This window comes from Mytilus trossulus, chromosome 10, assembly GCF_036588685.1.
Source record: "Mytilus trossulus isolate FHL-02 chromosome 10, PNRI_Mtr1.1.1.hap1, whole genome shotgun sequence".
Classification (NCBI taxonomy): domain Eukaryota; kingdom Metazoa; phylum Mollusca; class Bivalvia; order Mytilida; family Mytilidae; genus Mytilus; species Mytilus trossulus.
This window is the reverse complement of record NC_086382.1, coordinates 50966903-50976054: the sequence shown is the minus strand read 5'-3', so window position 1 is coordinate 50976054 and position 9152 is coordinate 50966903. Positions and strand designations below refer to the sequence as shown.

At 32.1% G+C, this 9152-nt stretch overlaps 1 long non-coding RNA gene across 1 annotated transcript; it reads left to right on the top strand.

Annotated features, from left to right (window-relative positions):
* The first annotated feature begins 2509 nt into the window (after positions 1 to 2509).
* On the top strand, positions 2510 to 8145 carry LOC134687579 (uncharacterized). The gene is made up of 3 exons (XR_010101778.1): positions 2510 to 4383; positions 5043 to 5120; positions 6387 to 8145. It is a non-coding gene; the product is annotated as an uncharacterized LOC134687579 (long non-coding RNA).
* Positions 8146 to 9152: the final 1007 nt, after the last annotated feature.

Here is a 9152-nt window from a genome sequence, read left to right as displayed (position 1 = left end):
AGACTCGGGTCTGATGAAGGTTTTTAAACAGTTAAAGATTCATCAACACACAATCCTTTTGACTGAAGTCAGTCTTCTCGGTCAGAAGCAAAGAAATGCCCGATTAGCGCTGCTGAATTTCCCCGGGGCACGTGGAGGACCAGTAGATATCGACACACCAATTTCAGTTATTCGACGAAGAATTTAAACACATATCTCATTTAACACAAACATTACACAATATTATAATGTCAACATGGAGTCAGTAGCTGAGGTAACATTAAGTTAATTTAAAAGTCAATATCTTGGATAACTCTGATTTCTGCATACAGTTTAGAAAGCATATATCACTGTCATGAATCAAGGATTTGTATAGTAAGAAGGTTCTTGCTATCATCGGTACTTTGGGATAGGACAATTTTTTTACCCTCCCCCTTTTTTTCAATATCCGTTATTCTTTCGATTTCTTTTAATTAACTCTCTTTAGTAATATATACGTGACCGCTGTGGATAGTAAACTTGGAATATATAATAAATAGCAAACCAAGTATTTTGTAGTCTATTGTCTTACACTATGGAGTATGTCTTAAACAGCGATTTAGAACAAATATCAGTATGGTCTAAAGATTGGCTTATTAATTTTAACCCTAATAAGACTAAGGCTATGATATTCGCCGGCCATGCTTCCCCAGATGATATTGAAATAGAATTTCAAAACCAATTGGGAGAATTTGTCTCCTGTCATAAACACTTAGGGATTACTTTTGATTCCAATGGTAAATTCCATGCACATATAGAAAATATGTTAAAGTGTGCAAGCACAAGATTAAATGTTCTTAAAAAATTGAAATATGTATTGAATAGAAATTATCTTGCTCGTATATATTTAACTTTTATAAGACCCGTTATGGAATATGCAAGTGAGTTATGGGATGGTTGTACTCAACAAGCAGCCGACAATTTAGAACATGTTCATTTAGAAGCAGGGAGGTTAGTAACTGGGTTGCCCGTGTTTACTAGTCGGGAAGCTATATATTTTGAAACTGGCTGGCATTTGCTTGTGGACAGAAGAAAATCCAGAAAGCTTAATATGTTCTATTCCCTACATAATGGGACTGCCCTTGATTGTCGCTGTGGTTTAATGCCCCCGCTTGTTGGTTAACGGTATCAAACTACAATTTGCGAAACAGTAATAATTATGTAGAACCCGGTTATAGACTAGACATAACGTACCAGAGGCGGATTTAGGGGGGGGGGGGGCAGGGGGCCCGGGCCCCCCTTAGTTTTGGGAAACAATTGGTTGCTTATATAGGGAATCACTGAAACGTAACTGGAGCGGGCCCCCTCTTAGGTCAGTCAGTGGGCCCCCACTTATGAAAATTTCTGGATCCGCCACTGCGTACGTAAAAAAATATAAATATTTTTAAACGAAAGATGAAGTCCAAATTGATACAGCCACCTTCCTATTTTAGTTGTTGGGATAGAAAACTTAGTATCATTTATACACGTTTGAGAAATATGTGCAGTTCTTTAAATTCAGATTTGCATCGTGTTAATATTAAACCAAGTCCCGCATGCAGCTGTGGCTATCATGGCCTGTTGAGGATAGTATACACTTTTTTTTTGGAGTGCGCTTTGCACAACGAAGCAAGAGAAATACTGTTTTCAAAATTAGAAAGTTATACTATATCCATTGAGCTTAATTCTGTTAGCTGGTGACGGTGACCTTTCCTTTCAGCAAAACAAAGACATTTTTGAGTCCGTACAACCTTATATCAGAATGACACAAAGATTTAAAACAATCAATTAACATTCCAAATTTCTACTTTACAACCTTTCACTCCAGTCCAGTTGTTTTATCATTATTCCTTATTATATTGTATTTTTTTTCTTTTTATTTCTAATTTTTGTTTGAAGTATGTATTACATGCATTACTACTATGTTTTCCCCCCGCCATTATCTAATGTGCTACTTTTGCAAATAAAGTATGTTTAAATTAAACTGTAGTGTATTGATGTTCTAATGACACAGACAGACGCAAAAAAATAATAATAGAAAACTAAAAAAAATAACAGATTTTGGAAAAAAGGGTTGGTTAAAAAAAATTATGTCTTGTCCCCAAGTACCTATGCGCACTATTAAAGCAATAATTTGAGAAATATATATTAAGTGTTATACAAATGTGTGAAAAATTATGAGTCCAGGTAATTCGATCAACTTGATTTATGTATGAAAAATTATATATTTTATTATCTGGTCATGTCCCGCGGTTTTTTGTAATGTTGCTATAATATAATAACAGTGTAAGTTAAGACCAAAAAGTAGACCAGGAAAATACTTTATTATCTGTACTAGTTAATTTCTGAAGATCATGTGTCTGTCATTTATTCTGTTATTCACATCCTTTAAACAATTATAACAGCGTGTATTATCTCAATCTATCAACTAGGATACATTATTTTATTTGGCTTAATGATATATTACTGGTATTTAGTGCGACCGTGCACCTTTCGGTTGCCTCGAGTGTTTTCTATATAGCAATCTTTAACTCGTCATGTTGCGGGATTTTCAAATTCGAAAAGAAGAACATTGGGGAAGAACAGCATGATTTTCGATTTGGTGACCGTATTACTTACAGATAATTATACATTACATAACCTTACACAATCAATTTACTTTTTATGATTATTCTGATATGCATGCCCCATATATGTTATTCCCAAAACCTTTAAAAAGGAGGAATCCGGGTCAGGTCGTGCAAACCCAATTATTTTTTATTGTGATTAATTACAAACTGCGCTGAAGTTTTTAATGATTATTGGATAATTGACCTGTTCTATAGGTACATGTACCTAACTTACCAGGTGACAATACAAGTTGAACCCTTGAAATTGGTATAAATTCAAATGCTTAGTGATATATAAAAAAGAAGATGTGGTATGATTGCCATTAGGCATTATGGACTTTGCTCATTGTTGAAGGTTTGTACAGTGACCTATAGTTGTTAATGTCTGTGTCATTTTTAGAGTCTCTTGTGGATAGTTGTCTCATTGGGCCAAAGGGACAACTGTCCACAAGAGACCAAAATGGCCAATGAGACATGTCCACAAGAGACCAAAATGACTTAGCTGCGCAACCGTAGCTCATAGGTCCTTATGTTATTTTTGACTATTTGCAGACCATAACATAAGGACCTTTGAGCATAGATGGTCCGCAAATAGTCAAAAAATAACATAAGGACCTACATGTATGAGCATAGAAGGTCCGCAAATAGTCAAAAAATAACAAGGACCTATGAGCTACAGTTCCACAGCTAAAAATGACTCAGACATTAACAGCTATAGTCACCATACAGCCCTCAACAATGAGCAAAAGCCCATACCGCATAGTCAGCTATAACAGGCCTCGATAAGTACCGATTATCAGGTTATGTGCATGTTGATATCGTAAAATATCAGCTGCAAGACATCATATGAAGCTTTTTGACGAGTGAGCATAGCGAACGAGATCAAAAAGCATTCATATGATGTCAAGCAGCTGATATTTTCCAATATCAATATGCAGATAATCTGATAATCAATTTATCAGGCTATATTTGCGTGTTTCAGAAGTGTCTTCTTTGTTTCACCAGCACACACAGATGATTTGATAAGTTCGGGTCAAAGTTATTAACGTCGGTTCAAACATTATGACGTCGCTGATACATGTATGTCCGGGTCAAAGTTAATAAGGCCGGGTCAATGTATTTGACGTCACAAAGACATGATACGGAATAATATTAAGAGCTGAACAGAGTGATATAGACAGTGGGACGACCGATAAGACATATGTAAAACAATTCAAACGAGAAAACTTAAGATATGTGCATTGTTCATCATGTTCATATTGTATATGAAGATTAATAAGATTAAAGTAAACAATGTGGTATGTTTCCAAAATAAAAGCTATCCACCAATGACCAACTGATGTCGATGCAATTACTAGCCATACAAATGATACATACATGTTGGTCACCATACTTCCTTCATTTATATTATGACTTTTGAGTAAATTTTTGCAAACATGGCAAACCTGTACATGTACATGCTGTTTATATACATATTACTACAGTTCAATGACTCAAGTTTTAAATGCATAAGCTTAAGGTCATAACAGAATTTAAACTAACTATCATAATTGTATGAACATCATGATGAATATTTACATTCTCTCAAAGAGTTTTAATTTTACTTAGCTAATACAGAAGATGATGGATTCCCCAACAGAAATCTTGATGATCGAACGATTAAGGTGAAAAAATTGAAGAATTGCATCAATTGTTACAGAGAATCGATTTGCAAGCAGAAACAGGTGCTCAAAGATAAGGGAATACAACAGCCATCCATGATCCTTTACATGTAAAGGTATTATATTGTATATACACTGTATACATGTATATTGTCTACATTTTCTGAATTTATGATTTTTAAAAATCTTTCAAAAGATATAAATGTACATTGTCATGTCATGTCATTCAAATAGAGACGTGCACACTGCAATTGTCTTTGATAAAAGATAGAGTTACATGTTACTTTTGTATGCCTTTTTAGTGTTATCAGCTTATATACTTGTTCAGTATTGTTAAAATCTATAAATGTACCTTATATGTACATGTATGTTGAAATGTCTGTCGGAATATATACAAAAACATGTAATCATAATGTTTCAAAAAGCCAAACATTGTAATTATTTTTTGGGGCCCATTATAGCCTTTTGTTTGGTGTGAGCCAAGGCTCCATGTTGAAGGCCGTACATGGACCTATAGTTGTTTAATTTTATAAATTGTTATTTGGATGGAGAGTTGTCTTATTGACACTCACACCACATCTGCCTATATCTATAATATATATATATTGGGAATCCTCTACACCCTGTAAATTTCCTTTGCTTAGACTAAGTTTAACAAATATAATATGCAATGTTTATGATATATACTAGACTAGCTTGAAATTTTTTAAATTCAACTAATTATCTCCTGGCAATGCACATTTAGTTAGGGATTTTTTTATGTTTTATTTTGCAGTAAGTAGCTGTTCATGATGCTTAAAGGCATATACAATCTAGTCTGGGCATGTAAAACAGCAGCTGGTTCTATTTTGAAGTAAGCTATTTAGTGATTACATCAATTTCACATGACTAGACCAAGTCTTGGGATAAATTAATAGTACTCATTGTCATGATTGTACTAGCTTTTTATTGTTTATATATTTTATGGAAAATACTGTTAGTAGAGGCCTGCAAAAATAAATTTATAAGGTGATGAAGTCTGGTTGCCAATGAGAGAAGAGACATCTAACAAATAGCATGAATAGAGTCATGGGGGATTGAATTATACTCTTTTTACAATTAAGTGTCACAAAAAAAATTGCAGGAAAAAAAACAACAAAAAATAAAATTAATTGTGTATTTAGTACAATAAGCCAAATCAAACAATGACTGACTTAAATCTTGTTTGAAATTTTTCACATTTCTATTGATTAAATATTACTTTATAGATCAAATTATAAATACATATAAGGTGTAGTTAAAAGGGCAGTAATCCAATTTCAGATTTTTTGTTGTTGGTTATATTGTATTGTTTACAAATACTTCTCATATGTCAAAAGAAAACACAATTGCTGTACCTAATATTGTGATTTATATTGAAATTAATAAAGACAACAAAGAGTTATTCAAATAACAATCTCCCTAGGGGAAAAGGGAGTGTTACATAATTTTAGACCTCCATAGTGGCCCAAAGACACATCAAACACTCACCAAAATATAAGCCTGAACCCCTGAGGGGATCACACATCAAATGATAAAAGTTGTATATATTCTACACAATAAGAGCAAACAATGAAAGTAGGAGTTTTTAAATATAAACTGTCAGATACAAATTAATAAATGTTTTAATGTTGATGAATAAATCACAATGTGGTTAAATAGTTGTAATAAAATGTAATGTCAGCCAACAATAGTAGAAGGGTTTTATGTTTAATGATTCATGCTTTTTTTTGTTCATCTTTATATCTGTTCTGGTCAGGATAGTTGTTGATGAAGTTAAAGACCAATCAACTCAAAAATAGATACACATGTGCCTTATGTTATAATCTTTCTAATGATAGATTAATGGTTTTGACCCCAATTTCATGGTCCATAGAAAATACAAAATTTATCATGACTTCTAGCTATTCTTTTAATAGAGTTATGCTACAAGATATTTTTGGGTCACTCATTAGAATATTTTTTAAATGCAAATGTTTATGATTTGATTACAACTGCATTAAGATAGAATAATTGCATGCAGAAAATTATTTCTTTTGTCATATAGATATCAGTTAGTCAATTTAATAAAATTAAACATTTTTTAATTACTTTATTGCAGAATCTACAAAATAGAGCTAAGGTCCTTTAAGCCAAGAAACTGCTAGTGTCTGAAGAGGACAATTTAAGACAGGACATGAAAATTGATTTAATGTCAAGTTGGAACAGTGATTCTGTAAATAAACTCGCCTGATCACAAGACCTCGGATTTGACTGAATCTTACATGGATAGACCAAAGTCATTTACTAGACTGTAAATACTAGAGGCAGCTGAAAGCACAAGGCACAAAGCTGAGGTCCAAGTAAATCAGAGAGGCCTTGTCACAAGAAATGTACAGAACTTGCATGGTTTTTTTCCTTAAGGGTATATGACAAAATATTGAGATATATGTCAATGAAAATTACTTTGAATTTAAAAAAGGGCCAATTCAATGGTACACTTTTGGAATTTGCAAGAACAAAAATACCTTCATGTTTACTTTTGAAATATAGTTGACAATCTTCACTTTAAGGGGAACCTCTGAAAATAAGTCCAATGGAGGGGTTTGGTTTATTGAATTCAATTATTTTTTAAAGAAAAACAGATGAAATATTGCTCTTAAATTTCAACATTTGCATTTTGCTATTAAAATTATTTACAAGTGCAGCATATCCATGACATCAGATTATGTTATTGTGTTTGGTTAAGCTACATATTTCTTTTTACTTAAACTTTCTGTTGACTTTACTAGTTAATAAAATGCTGAATAATAATTTGAGTGTGGCTCATTCCAGTGTCTAGTATTTCCTGTCAATTTTTTTGTTGATTTTACCATGTTATTTATAATCCCTTGGTCAAAGGGAGATAACTTATTGTATTTTCACATTAAAATGCTGAATAATAATTTGAGTGGCTCATTCCAGTGTCTAGTATTTGCTGTCAATTTTTTGGATGATTTTACCATATTATTTATAATCGCTTGCTCAAAGGGAGATAACTTTTTGTATTTTCACAATAAAATGCTGAATAATAATTTGAGTAGGGCTCATTCCAGTGTCTAGTATTTGCTGTCAATTTTTTTGATGATTTTACCATATTATTTATAATCACTTGGTCAAAGGGAGATAACTTATTGTATTTTCACAATAAAATGCTGAATAATAATTTGAGTAGGGCTCATTCCAGTGTCTAGTATTTGCTGTCAATTTTTTTGATGATTTTACCATATTATTTATAATCGCTTGGTCAAAGGGAGATAACTTTTTGTATTTTCACATTAAATCATCTGCGAAGAGGATTATGTAAAATGTGAATTGTTGAAAACTAATTTTATGGTTCAATAAAATCAAAATAAGTTACTGCCATTCATTATAAATAAATTTCTATCAAAAATAAGGCTCAAAGAACTTTTTATATTACTAATATTAACAATAACAATGTACACACATGTTGACGTGTCAATACACAACGTCAGAGTGGGTGTGTCACCATAAAATGTAAACATTGAAAATAAAACTGATACTTTTAACTAATCAGGAGACGGTTAATACACCAAATATATTTTTAAACCTATAAACTTATTATTTTCTTCAAATTTTAAGGTGCCTATGTTTGCTATTTGTTATAACCCTATTGTTATGATTCTTAAACCATCTATACAAGTAAGCATGTTGATTTGTCACTTACCATTATTTTATTGATTAGTTTGAATTTGATGAGGTTCTTCAATGTAGAACTGGACTTATTTAAACAAAAAATGTTTTGTTTATTTGTTTGATAGTAAAATTGTATAACAAACATTTGACATTTTATTTAATTTATCATCAAAACAACTATTTTGTCAGTATCTGAATAAAATTAATTTGTTAGATAATTTGTTTCTTTTATTTAAGTATATACAAAGGGAGATAATTCAAAATTGTTTTCATTATTCTGACCTGATGAGAAATCATGAAAATAACTATGCCCAAGACAGGATGACAATAAGAAAATGCTGGAAATTGTTGTGTATGGTTATGCTTTGTCCGAAAGTTTTTGTTATCTCCTGTATTATTTATTGCTGCAATTGTCAAAATCCAAATCACACATAGAGATAGCAGGCCCGTAGCCAGGAATTTCCAAAGGGGGGTTCGTTGGACTCACAAACTGGACTTTAACAGTCACAATTCGAACAAAACATTGACTTTAACAGTGCTTATTTGTTTTCAAGGGGGGGTTCGTCCGAACCCCCCGAACCCCCCCTGGCTACGGGTATGGATAGCCTTGTCCTATAGCTTATATCTGGTGTTTGTGTTTTGTGTATGTCTTAGATTCTAATCCTTCAAGTTCTTATACACATTCAGATGCAGTGCCATTCTTTACATAAAGGTAAAAGCATACTTACAAAGTGGTATTGGGCTTTGCAAATGAATAACAGTCTTCAATGTTACTGACAAATTATACGTTTGCACATTGCCATATGAAACCACAAATATTATTCTACTGTAAATATTCAGATCAGCAATCCATGCCTTTTAAGTCTTATACTTTGTAAATATGGATCAGAAAAGTTGGAGGATCAATTTTATTTGTTCAGTAGCTACAAAGTTATAACCATTGACACTTCCTGTTTTTCCTAATATTCGTTATTTATTTAATTAGATATTTCTAAACCAGATATTTGGGTTAAAGTAAAAATAAATCCCCTACATCCCTTTTCCAAAAAAAAAAAGCAGAGGGACAAATTCTTCTTTTTCTTAATTTTTCATTTACACTATTGTTTTGTAAGTACATCAGTTATACAGGATTATATTGACTTTAAATTGCATTAAACTTGATGGAAGTTCTAATTTAAATAAGTAATAAACA